The 14,142-nt window shown below is 38.8% G+C and overlaps 1 protein-coding gene across 1 annotated transcript in view; it reads right to left on the reverse strand.

Moving 5' to 3' along the window:
• The window catches only part of NMNAT3 (nicotinamide nucleotide adenylyltransferase 3), a 125,405-nt gene that overhangs the window by 16,817 nt on the left and 94,446 nt on the right, over positions 1-14,142 (reverse strand). The window lies entirely within an intron of this gene.

Consider the following 14,142-nt stretch of genomic DNA (forward strand, 5'->3'; position numbering starts at 1 on the left):
AAGCATTTGTTAAGTTCCACAAAGATGAAACAGCCCCCAAAACCTGCTGAAATTTGATAGGAATTGGATTAAATCTATAATTCAATTTAGGGAGAATTGACCTTTTTATAATATTGAGCCTTCCATTACATGAGCATGTTATATCTTTCCATTTGTTTAGGTCTTCCTAAATATTTCTAAACAAAGTCTTACAATTTTTCTTGTACAGCACTTAACATGTCTTTTGTAAGATTTATTTCTAGATTCTTGATATTTTTTGATGCCACTTTACCATGTATCTACGCAGCCTGAAAAAACAGTACATAATGGTACTTCTAGAAGTACCTTTTTTCCTCCTTGTTGATATGCAGAAATATAACTGATTTACGTGTATCTTGAATGTGTAGCTGGTAAGCTTGCTAAATTCTCTCATTAATTCTAATAGTTTACCTTCAGAGTCTTAATCTTCTATGTGCAAAATACCAACGATTTTACTATTTCATTTTCAATTCTTTTACACTTTATTTTTCTTGTCGCATTGTTTAAGACCTCTAGTATTATGCTGAATAGAGATGGTATTAGCAGGTATCCTGTATGATGCCCACTACCAGAGGAAAAACTTCCAAGCTCTATTACATATGATGTTTGCTATAAGTTTTCTGTGGCTATCCTTTCTCACGTGTGGCAGAGAACATGCTGTGTGTTCATTAGGACCCATTTTCATTTTTCCTCTTTCAGAGCTTATAGGAAGCTGATACTTCTGTTTCTCTTGAAATTAGGTGGGGTTTTTGTGATTTGACTGAGGTATAGTCCCTGATAGCTCAGCTGGTAAAGAACCTGCCTGCAACGCAGGAGATGCAGGAGACATGGGTTTGATCCCTGGGTAGGGAAGATCCCCTAGAGGAGGGCATGGCAGCCCACTTCAGTATTCTTGCCTGGAGAATCCCATGGACAGGGGAGCCTGGTGGGCTACAGTCCACAGGGGGCAGAGTTGGACGTAAGAAGAGACTGGGTCATGGGATGTGGGTGGAATTGACGTAGCACCATGTAGACTTGGCCATAGAAACCCTTGCATGGCCCTCCAGCTCTTCATAGTGGATCTGAAAGCTGCTATTAAGACAGCAAAGCCTATGGGACCTACCAGGATCCCCGAGACACAGGGATTCCTTCCTGAGCTTGGGAGGAAACTATCCTGCAGATCTTCTGAACCTACGTGGGATTTATCTGGTGAGAGATAAACCTTGTTCAGTGTGTTAAGCTCCTCAACTTGTGGGGTTTGTTTCTTTAGCCTAGCATGGTCTGTTGTGACAAATGTGCTATTTTAAAAGAGATGTTTATTGTCCAAAATATTAAAAAAAAACACATACAACTCAACAACAATAACAACAAAATCCCAGCTTAAAAATGAGCAGAGGAGGTGGGTGGACATTTTTCTAAAGAAGACATACAGAAGACCATTAGGCACATGAAAAGAAGCTCAACGTAACTAAACATCAGGGAAATGCAAATCAAAACCACAGTGAGATATCACCTCATGCCTGTCAGAATGGCTACTGTCAAAAAGACAAGAAATCAGTGTGAGAGAGGATCTGGAGAAAAGGGAACCCTCTTGTACTCTTGGTGAGGAAGACAGTATGGAGATCCCTCAAAAAAATTAAGAATAGAACCACCATATGATCCAGCTATTGTACTTCTGGATATTTATCCAAAGAATACAAAAAATACTAATTCAAAAGATATACACACTGCTATGTTCACTGTAGCACTGTTTACAACAGCCAAGATATGTTCCTAATCAGATGAATGGATAAAGAAGTTGTGGTAGGGAAGCCCATATTCATACATATACAAACACACACATACATGCATACAATGGAATACTGCTCAGGCATGAAAAGATGAAATCTTGCCATTTGTTACAACACGGATGGACCTTGAGGGTAATATGCTGAATCAAATAAGTCAGAAGAAAGACGAATACTGGATGATTTCACTCATGTGTGGAATATAACAAATAAACTAAAAACAAAACAACTGAACAAACCCAACAAAAAGAAACACAAACAGAGAACAGAGTACTGATCCCCAGAGTGGGAGGGGTGGAGGGAGGGTGAAACGGGGGGAGGAGACCAGTGGTTTGGTGACAGCTGGGAACTAAATCTTGGACGGTGATGGTACGCATGCGTGTGTGCTAAGTCGCCTCGTCGTGTCCCACTCTGTGACTCCATGACCGTGGCCCATCAGGCTCCTCTGTCCACGGGGTGCTCTAGGCAACAATACTGGAGTGGGCTGCCATGCCCTCCTCCAGGCATCTTCCCAATTCAGGGACCAGATCTGCACCTCTTCTGTCTCCTGCACTGGCGGCCAGGTTCTTTACCACTACTGTGACCTGGGAAGTCTGGTGAGGGTATACAGAAGTAAAAATATACTGTGGTACACATGAAACTTGCACAATGTTATAAACCAATGTTACCATAATAAAATAAAAAAGATATTCTTAGCTATTCATAGTTTAAGAGCTTTTGTCACAAATGAATTCTTTGCAACTCTTGAAATGACTGTGTGGTTTTTCTCCTTTAGTCAGTTAATATAGTGGATTGCATTGATTAACTTTCTAATTTTTAACATTGCATTCCTGAGATAAACAGTTAGGTCAAGATATATTATCTTTGTAATGTGCTGATTCATTTACTCTGGTAATATTTTTTTTAGGAAGCAAGAAAAGTCTACAATTTTCTGTTAATGTTCTAATCAGGTTTTGATATCAAGGTTATGATAGCCTTATAAAAGCTGTTAGAAGTCCTCGTTTTCTATGCTCTAAAAAAGACTGTATGGGTTTGGAATAACATTTTCCCCTTAAGTGTTTGGTAGAAGCCACTGGTGAAGTCTTGTGAGGCTGGAGCTTAATTTGTGTGGTTTTTTTTTTGACTACTGATTTAATTTCTTTAATGGTTGTAAAATAATTCAGATTTTAATTTCTTCATTATAATTTTTGGCAACTTTCATCTTTCTAGGATTCTGTCCATTTTATCTAAATTTTGAAACGTATTGGCATAAGGTTGTTCCCAATATTCTCTTATCTGTTTAGTGTCAATACCATCTGCAGGGATGTTCTTTTCATTCCTAATGTTGGTTGTGTTTCCATTCTTTTTGCTTGCTCTATCTTGCCAGAGGCTTGTAATCTTATTAGTCTTTTCAAAGGGCCAGCCTTTGGCTATATTGAACTTCTCTGCTGAATGTTTGTTTTCCATTTCATCAATTTCTGTTCTTATTTTTATTAATCCTATTCTCCTACTTTCTTGGTGCTAGTTTGCTGCTCTTTTTCTAATGGTGATAGATGTGCAACTAACTAATTTGCCATTTGTCTTATTTTCCTAATACAATTAGGAACGCCTATATAGTTCTGGCTATAAAATTTCCCTATAAGCATGATTTTACTTGTATACTCGAAGCATGACTTTACTTGCATTTACTTTTTACTTGCATGTAAAGTTTTCATGATCATTTAGTTCAGAATACTTTCTATTTTTATACCTTTTCTGATCCATGAATTATTTACAAGTATTTTTTGTAATTATCCAAACAAACATATTGAGATTTTTGGTAATCTTTTTGTTACTGATTTCTGGCTTAGTTGCAACTGTGAAGAACATACTCTATTGATTTCAATCCTCTGAAATGTGTCGATACTTGCTTTATGTCCTAGGAAATGATCAGTTTTAGTCAATGTTCCATGAGTACCTAAAAAATGTGTATTCTGTGATTGCTGTGTGATGTTGTCCAACTACTCAATACTGCCAATTGCTTTTTTAAAATCTATGTTCTTATTTTTTTTTTGTCTGTTGTATTACTTACTAAAAGAGGCATGTTAAAATCTCCCACTATGATTGTGAATTTTTCCATTTTTTCTTTTTAGTTCTTTTAACTTGTGTTTCATATATTTTAAGGATATGTTACTTAGGTGCCTATATATTTGTGATTCTAACATATCTGTGAATCAAGTCTCTCTCTATAGTAATCCTTTTTACTTAAAGTTTATATGCCTGATAGTAATATAGACCCTGGCCTCAATAGTGTAAGTTATTTTAAAATTATTATTATTTGATCACACTGTACAGCATGTGGGATCCTAGTTCTCCAACCAGGGATTGAACTTGCACACCCTGCATTGGAAGCAGAGCCTTAAACACTGGACCACCAGGAAAGTCCCCAACAGTTTTATTTTGATTAGTATATGCATGTCATGTATTTTTTTTACCTTTTTATGTTCAACTTTTCTATACTTTTGTTTTAGGCAAGTCTTTTGTAAATAGCCTATAGCTGGATTAAAAATAATTTTTTCTGGGTCAAGCTTGACAGTTATTGACTCTTGCTTGGACTATGTTAATTTACATTCAATGTGAATGCGAACAGACTTAGGTTTAAAGCTACCGTTGTATATTTTCCTTCTTGTCACTTAACTTATGTTCTGTTTTTTTTTTTTTTTCCCCCCTCTTGTCCTGCTGTGTTTGGTTTTTTTTTTTTTCTTTCTCCTGGATTGGAATTAAATGTAGCCTCATATCCAAAGTAAACAAAGACCTTTCCCCTGTCCCTGAATCACAAGAGGACTGCAGAGCTCTGTCCATGCTAGTGTTGTATATATTTTAAGCCTATTGTTTCCCCTTAGCCTATTAGAACTTATTATTCTGTTTTATACAAACAATGCTCATTTACATTTACCCATGTATTTGATATTTTCTTTGCACTCCATTTCTCTTTGCATATGAGACCTGCTTTCTGGAAATCACTCTCCTTCTGACAGAATATATCCTGTAGAATTTTCTGAAGTTAGTGACTTCCTGCCTGAAAAGACATTTTCAAGATACTACTCTCATCCTCAAAATATTTTTGCACTGTATATGAACTAATTGGTTTGGCTATCATTTCTATTCAATCCTTTGAAGTGAAGGTTCTGCTGCTTTTTGCCTTTTAACTGATACTGTTATGAAACCATCTATAATCTAACTGCCATTTCTGTGAAGGTAACCTGTATTTTTCTGGTTGCTTTTAATATTTCCTTTGACTACACAGGGGATTTCTGTTTACCCTGCTTTGCGATCTACAGATCTCTTAAATCTGGGCATTGGTACCTTTTTTATTAGACCTGGAAAATGCTTAGTTATTATCTTCAGAAAATGCCTCTGTTCCCCTGTGCTCTGCCCTCTTCTTCTAACTGATTGTGTATATATAGCTCCCATGTCTCTTACCCTCTTTCCTGGAATTAGAAACAAATCTCTTTATCTCTTCACTCCATTCTTGATAATTTCATCTGATCTATATTCCAATTCACTAAGTTTGTATTTCTCTCTCTCTAGTCTGATTCCAAATCATTCATTGAATTATTTACTTATTTTTTGAGTCTTCCAATCTACAGCCATGCAAACATCTCCATTTGTCTTGGTCTTCTTTGATTTCTTTCATCAGTATTTTATAATTTTGAAAATTATATAAATACTTTGTTGAGTTATACCTAAGTATTTCATTTGCTTTAGATCAACTGTAAATGGTATTATGTTTTAAATTTTGGTTTTCACATGTTTGTTATTAGTACACATAAATGTGATTGATTTGGTGATTTTTTTTAAAGATTTATTTGTTTTTGGCTGTGCTGGGTCTTCATTGTGGTTCACCGACTCTTCATTGCTATGCATGGGCTTTCTCTGGTTGCAGTGAGTGGGGCTACTTTTCATTGTGGTGCACTGGCTTCTCATTGCTGTGTCTTCTCTTGTTGCAGGCTTTAGGGTGTGCAGGCTTCAGTAGTTGTGGCACATAGGCTTAGTAGTTGTGGCTCAGATCACAAGATCTAGAGGGCAGGCTCAGTAGTTGTAGCGCACAGGCTTAGTTGCCCTGTGGCATGTGGGATCTTCCTGGACCAGAGATGGAATCTATGTCCCCTGCATTGGCATGCAGATTCTTAACCACCAGACCACCAGGTGAACCCTGTTGATCTTTATCTCACTTAGTCTCTGAAATTAAAAAAAAAATTAGATTCCTTGGCATTGTCTACATAGACAACCATGTCATGTGCAAATAGGGAAAGTTTTATTTCTTTTCTATATGTATGCCTTCTATTTCTTGATTTTTTTCCCTAAAATAACCATTTAGTGTTATAAATTTCCTTCTTGTACTGCTTTAGCTGCTATGTTATTTGCCATATTTTACTAATGTTTTGTGATAAAGAACAAGGTTTATTGTTGTTGGGGTTGCATTTTTTTTTGCGGTGGTAAAATATACATAACATTGACCATTTTAACCATTTTTAGGTGTACAATCTAGTGATTTGCCATATTCGAATACGATGTATTTTCATTTTCACTCAGTTCTGTTTTTAAAAATTTCTTTTGAGATTTTCTCTTTGATCCATGGGTCATTTAGCAGTATGCTTAATATCCAAGTGTTTTAATATTTTCCTGTTTTTTTTAATTTTAATTTTTACTTTATTTTACTTTACAATACTGTATTGGTTTTGCCATACATTGACATGAATCGAGTGTACATGAGTTCCCAAACATGAAACCCCCCGCCCACCTCCCACCCCATATCATCTCTCTGGATCATCCCCATGCACCAGCCCCAAGCTTCCTGTATCCTGCATCGAACATAGACTGGCGATTCGTTTCTTACATGATAGTATACATGTTTCAATGCCATTCTCCCAAATCATCCCACCCTCTCCCTCTCCCTCAGAGTCCAAAAGTCCGCTCTACACATCTGCGTCTCTTTTGCTGTCTCGCATATAGGGTCATCATTGCCATCTTTCTAAATTCCATATATATGTGTTAGTATACTGTATTGGTGTTTTTCTTTCTGGCTTACTTCACTCTGTATAATCGGCTCCAGTTTCATCCATCTCATTAGAACTGATTCAAATGTATTCTTTTTCATGGCTGAGTAATACGCCATTGTGTATATGTACCACAGCTTGCTTATCGATTCATCTGCTGATGGACATCTAGGTTGTTTCCATGTCCTGGCTATTATAAGCAGTGCTGTGATGAACATTGGGGTACATGTGTCTCTTTCAATTCTGGTTTCCTCAGTGTGTATGCCCAGCAGTGGGATTGCTGGGTCATAAAGCAGTTCTATTTGCAATTTTTTAAGGAATCTCCACACTGTTCTCCATAGTGGCTGTAACTAGTTTGCATTCCCACCAACAGTGTAAGAGGGTTCCCTTTTCTCCACACCCTCTCCAGCATTTATTGCTTGTAGACTTTTTGATAGCAGCCATTCTGACTGGTGTGAAGTGGTACCTCACAACGAAAAGAATAAAATACTTAGGAATATATCTACCTAAAGAAACTGAAGACCTATATATAGAAAACTATAAAACACTGATGAAAGAAATCAAAGAGGACACTAATAGATGGAGAAATATACCATGTTCATGGATCAGAAGAATCAATATAGTGAAAATGAGTATACTACCCAAAGCAATCTACAGATTCAATGCAATCCCTATCAAGCTACCAATGGTATTTTTCACAGAACTAGAACAAATAATTTCAAGATTTGTATGGAAATACAAAAAACCTCGAATAGCCAAAGCAATCTTGAGAAAGAAGGGAGCTGGAGGAATCAACTTGCCTGACTTCAGGCTCTACTACAAAGCCACAGTCATCAAGATAGTATGGTACTGGCACAAAGACAGAAATATAGATCAATGGAACAAAATAGAAAGCCCAGAGATAAATCCACACACTTATGGACACCTTATCTTTGACAAAGGAGGCAAGAATATACAATGGAGTAAAGACAATCTCTTTGACAAGTGGTGCTGGGAAAACTGGTCAACCACTTGTAAAAGAATGAAACTAGATCACTTTCTAACACCACATACAAAAGTAAACTCAAAATGGATTAAAGATCTAAATATAAGACCAGAAACTATAAAACTCCTAGAGGAGAACATAGGCAAAACACTCTCTGACATAAATCACAGCAGGATCCTCTATGATCCACCTCCCAGAATACTGGAAATAAAAGCAAAAATAAACAATTGGGATCTAATTAAAATTAAAAGCTTCTGCACAACAATGGAAAATATAAGCAAGGTGAAAAGACAGCCTTCCGAATGAGAGAAAATAATAGTAAATGAAGCAACTGACAAACAACTAATCTCAAAAATATACAAGCAACCTATGCAGCTCAATTCCAGAAAAATAAACGACCCAATCAAAAAATGGGCCAAAGAACTAAACAGACATTTCTCCAAAGAAGACATACGGATGGCTAACAAACACATGAAAAGATGCTCAACATCACTCATTATTAGAGAAATACAAATCAAGACCACAATGAGGTACCACTTCCTGTTGTTTTATTGATTTCAGTTTGATTCCATTACGGTCATAGACTGTAATCCAAATGATTTCATTTCTTTAAAAGTTGTTGAAGTTTGTTTTATGGCTCAGAATATGACCTGTTTTAGTGACTGTTCCATGAGTCTTTGAAAAAAATGTGTATTCTGCTGTTATTGGTGGAGAGTTATGTGCACATGAATTAGATCCTGTCGGTTGACGGTGTTAGTTCAGTTCTCTTTTATCCTTGCTAATTTTCTGTCTAGCAGTTCTGTCAGTCTCTGCAAGTGGAGTACTGAAGTCCCAACTATGATGGTGAATTTGCTTATTTTGCTTCTCAGCTCTTACCAGTTTTTGCTTCATGTATTTTGAGACTCAGGTTTTGGTGTGCACACATTTAGGACTGTTATGTCTTCTTAGTTGAAAGTACCTACTGCATAGCCCAAGGAACTCTGCTCAGTGTTATGTGGCAGCCTGGATGGGAGGGTATACATGCATATGTCTGGCTGAGTCACTTTGCTGTGCACCTGAAACTATCACGATATTGTTAATCAGTTATACTCCACTAGAAAAAAAAAGTTTAAAATATGCCACATAAAAAATTAAAAAATAAATTGTAATATCAGGAAAAAGGAGAGAAAATAAAAAGGGAAGACTCTTTCTGGACTGAGAGTGGGTGGGTGGAGGAATGAGCAACAGGGCAGAGAAGAGCCTGGGAGGTAAGTTTTGTGTGATGGAGCATTTAGATTTGAATCGAGGCTTCCTTCCTACACCCTTCTACCACCCCTCGGAGACAAAGTCTGGTGTCTATTAGAAGGGGGAAGGCATAGTGAAGGGGTCCAGCTGGGTTTGGAAATTGCAGAAGAGACAGACACGCATTTTGCTTCCCACCTGGAATTCTAGGAGGAGACCACATCCCATTGCCCTGTGCCAACACAGAATGGCACCAATACAGTGGAAATGGCAGTGTGGTGAGTGCAGGCAGAGATGGTGTCAGAAAACACTCTCTCCCCTGCCTTCCAAGTTCCCCATCAGCTTTAGGAGGACATGGCAAAGGCCCATGAAAATCCCCAAGATTCCTCAAGAGGAGTAATTGGGGGGTGGGGTGCTGAGAATTAAAGGTTAGGAGCGATCCCAGGTTGGGGTACAGGGTACAGGTGTGCAGCCTAAAGCCAGGGGCCACAGCATTGGCAGCACCACGGAGAGCCCAGTGTGGGCCCAGATAGAAGCAGTAGTGCCTGAGCCAAGAGAAGCCAAGGAGGCTTCAAAAGTGGAGGCACAGAGGACAGAGGCTGACGCCCATGGTCAAGGGCGGATCCCTCAGCTGAAGGGCATTCAGATGCTAGGATGATAAGCCATCTCAAATGCTTAACTCACTCTTGGGAAAATATAAACTTGATTGCAAACTGACCTCTAAGAAAATAAGTTTAAAATCAGAAGATCATTACCTTAAAGTGGCATTTTTTTTTTAATCATTCATGGAAATGGTTTAGAACAAGTCGAGTGTTACAGAAAGGAAAGGAAGTTGTAATTCTGCACATGAGTCTCACGTTACACTTGGAGGGTATTAGTTCTTTCTCTTTTCCTCTTTAAAAGAAATGGGGGCTAGGAGAACTAACTCCTATTGGGTGTCAACTCTCTTGGGAAATTTACATCCATTTAATCTTCACCTTAATCTCTGTTTTTCAGGGGGTGGGAGGCCAGGCAGCTCTGCTGAGCATCTTGGACACTCAGGTGTCACCTGGGGTGGCTTATCTCATTTTGACAGGAGAGGTTATATACTGAGAAATCAATGTTTTGTTGTAGTTCCCAGGAGAGAAGAGTCAATAAAAATAACAATTTGAGCTAAAACTCCGTCTTGCCCACTAAATGGTTATGAATTTAAGTGTTTAGCCTTCCCCACAATCCTACAATCCCTGTGTTGTCTCTAATGTGATCCCCTCTCTCCCTCTTGTTGGGTTTCCCAGGTGGTGCTAGTGGTAAAGATCCTGCCTGCCAATGCAGGAATCATAACAACCATGGGTTCAATCCCTGGGTGAGGAAGATCCCCGGAGGAGAGCATGGCAACCCACTCCAGTATTCTTGCCTGGAAAATCCCATGGGTGGAAGAGCCGGGTGGGCTACAGTCCACAGGATCGCAAAGAGTCAGATACAACTGAAGCAGCTTAGCACGCATGCACTCATGCACTCCCTCCTGTTAGACGGAGGTACTTTTCCAGTGACCTCACTGTGGCCCAGACATACCTCTATAACAGCACTTCTATGATAACTATCTGTTTGTCTTTGTATTTCCCATGCATGAAGTTGAGAGTTCCTTAAGGGTGTGAACCTATCATTTTATTTTGGGTAACATGGCCAGCACATCACTTAGTATTCTTTCCTTATCTTGGGGTTATCATAGTAACATGTGGCTATGCGTTTAACATGGCAGAAAGAATTCCTTGCTTATCTCCACTCACTCTGGAATTCTTAACAAAATGGCAGTAAAGGAATAAAAGAAGTATGAAATCACAAGGAAAGAGAATAGGGAAAGAAACAGCAATAGGAAAGGTCAATACAGTTTTGGAAGCTGGTGAACTGATGAACAAGGGTACCAGAGCTGGCAGAGTCTGCAGGCAGGGGAGACAGTAAGGTGCAGACTGCCATACATGGCACAAGCCCAGAGGCACCAACAACCTCCCAGTGAGGGTGCCAGAGGGCCTGAACACAGGAGGACTGGCTGGGAGTTTGTCTAAGGAGCCCTTGGATCCAACTGATTACCTTATTCTCCCATCCTGGCAAAAAACCAGATTTCTGCTTTCTGCCAAGGTTGGACCAGAGAGACCCTTGACTCCTGGGCATAGCTGAGTGGAGGAAGAATTACCATCCTTAAAACAGGAGGGCCAAGTCTGGCTCCCAGAATACCAGATTGGAGCCATCTCTCTGGACACCTACAGACACATTCTGGGGTCTTGGACATGGGGTCTGGATATATACCATGAGGACCACCAGCTTCACCCACACACCCGTAGCTTCCAGATGACACTTAGGGCCTGATCTGCAGATGGGAGTGGACAGCCCAGGGAGAGACCAGGTTTAGAAAGGTGCTGATCATGAAAGACAGAGACCAAAATAGCTGTCAGGAGGAGAGGAACTTGGAGGACATAAAGGCAGGGCAGAAAGCAAAAGGTAACTTCAAAAATCTTCAAATAATGTTTTCAGAAAACAAGGGGTGATATCCCATCCACGAAACAAGAATGGGATATTTTATAAAGGAACAATTGGAGAACAGGACAAAGCTCTTAGAAATTAAAATACTCAGTCTGACTTACCTCACTCTGTATAACAGGTGCTAGGTTCATCTGTGAAACTACAAACAACCCAATATTGTTCCCTTTATGGCTGAGTAATATTCCATTGTATAAATGTACCACATTTTCTTCATCCATTCATCTGTTGATGGACATCTAGGTTGCTTCCACATCTTGGCGATTGTAAATAGTGCTGCAGTGAACACTGGGCTGCATGTGTCTTTTTGAATTATTGTTTTCTCAGGGGATATGCTCAGTAGTGAGATTGCTGGGTCATGTGGGACAGATGAACCTAGTTGTGGGGCAGGAATAGAGATGCAGACGTAGAGAATGAACATGTAGACATGGGTGGTGGATGAATTGGGAGATTGGGATTGACATATGTGCACTGCTATGTATAAAACAGCTAGTGGAATTCTACTGTGCAGCGCAGGGAGCTCGCTATACATGATACACGAGGTCCTCTGTGATGACCCCAGTGGGTAGAATGTGGGGCGGGGGGTAGTGGAAGGGAGCTCCAAGAGGGAGAAGAATGTGTGTATACATATTGATTCATCTGCTTGTACAGCGGAAACTAATGCAACATTGTAAAGCAACTATACCCCAATTAAAAAAAAATACTTGCTCAGTTGACAATATTCACCAACTGCCTATCACATGCTAGGTGCTGGGCTGGGTGCTGGGGAAATACAGTAGGGATGAGGCAGACCAGTTTTTGTCTTCAAGGAGCTTACATTCTGGTGGATGACAGCAACAAATAAGTTAGAAGAACTGGAAGGTACCTTAATGGTACAAATCTTAATGCTAATTGGTACACATTTTAATGCTAAAAAGAAGATAAATTTAAAAGATCTGGAAGGTCCAGCATCTAACTAATAGAAATCCCTAGAAGAGAGAACAGAGGGAGAAAAATATCAAAGGAATAATACAAATATCTTCCCAGACTGGAAGGCATCTGAGAAGTTTTCAGAGTCCAAGGCTCTCTAAGTGCTCAGCACTTTGAATAAAAGAAGTTCCACACACTGGCAGACCACTGTAAAATTTCAGATTACCAGGTTTAAAGAGAAGATTCTAAGAGTTCCCAGAGAGAAAATAAGAGATTAACTACACTGGACTAGGATAGCACTGGACCTCTCTACAGCAATTCCGGGATCCAAGAGACAATGAAGCAAAGTCTTCAAATATGAAAGGAAAACTATTTCCAGCATGGAGTTCTTTATTTGGTCAAGCAACCAATCAGTTAACATGTGGCTGGCAAACTTTTTATATTAAGGAACAGATATTTAATAGTTTAGGCTTTGTGGGCCACATATACTCTTGGTGGCACATTCCTTTTTTAAAACACCTCTTTAAAATGTAAAAAGATCATTTTTAGCTCACAAGAAAACAAGGTACAGGCCAAATTTGGCCCATGGGCTATAGTTTATTGACCTGTCAACTGGAGAATGGGATAAACTTCCATTCATATATGTAAGGTCTCAGAAACTTTATCTTCCATAGATTCTTTCTCAGAAAGATGCTAGAGGATGCACCCCACCAAAAGAAGAGTATAAACAACAAAAAGGACAAAATAATCTCCAAAACAAAACAACTCCCCCAGAAAATCCACTCCCTCCAAACAAAAGCAAAACCAACAAACAAAATAAGCACAGAAGGCATGGAAGGCATGGGATGCAAGAAACAAGGGTTCCAAATCAGGAGACAGGCAAAGGCAGCCCCTAGGAAAACAGTGATGGGAAACCCTCAGTTGACAGTGGTGTAGCAGGCATAGAGATCTAGCTGTCTAGATAGGAGCTGAAGGCTTCCTGGAAATATATGAGCAGAAACAAAATGGAACAGACAGATTACCATGAGTATGTTTGTTCTAAGAAGAATTTTAGAGAATTTTTCTGAGGAAAATTTGGGACTAAATTAGTGGTAGGTATAAGGGAACCAAGGAAACAAATAAATGGGGAAATTATTAACTCTAGGAAAATCCAAAGCTTATAGGGGAGGCAATTACATAAAAGGAGAATTTAGCATTCATACCTCCACACTCACATTCATACCTCACCTCCACCACATGCTCCCAAATTGATTAGTTCACAACTTTGGGTTAAATTAATATTTATTGTTTATATTTGTGTCTGTATAAATAGTATTAATACATTTTTTTCTTTTAATAATTGGAAGATAATATCTAAATAGATAATGTCTAAATCTGAAAATTCAGGAAACAATAGTGTTAAGCATATTATTTAGAAACAAGGAGTGAGAAAACAGCTTAAAAAAAAAAAATCAAAACTGACTGCTCTGGGAACCAGGAATCAGTGCTGGAGAAGAATGGAACAAGTACTACTACAAGTCTTATAGTAATTTAACTTTTATTACATATGTTTATAAATATATGGACTTCCTTAGTGGTTCAGATGGTAAAAAATCTGCCTGCAGTGCAGGAGACCTGAGTTTGATCTCTGGGTCGGGAAAATCCCCTGGAGAGGGAATGGCTATAAATATACACAATAAATTTTAAAATTAATGCATTTCATAGAAATATT

The sequence above is a fragment of the Oryx dammah genome, unplaced genomic scaffold (assembly GCF_014754425.2).
Source record: "Oryx dammah isolate SB20612 unplaced genomic scaffold, SCBI_Odam_1.1 HiC_scaffold_2, whole genome shotgun sequence".
NCBI lineage: Eukaryota > Metazoa > Chordata > Mammalia > Artiodactyla > Bovidae > Oryx > Oryx dammah.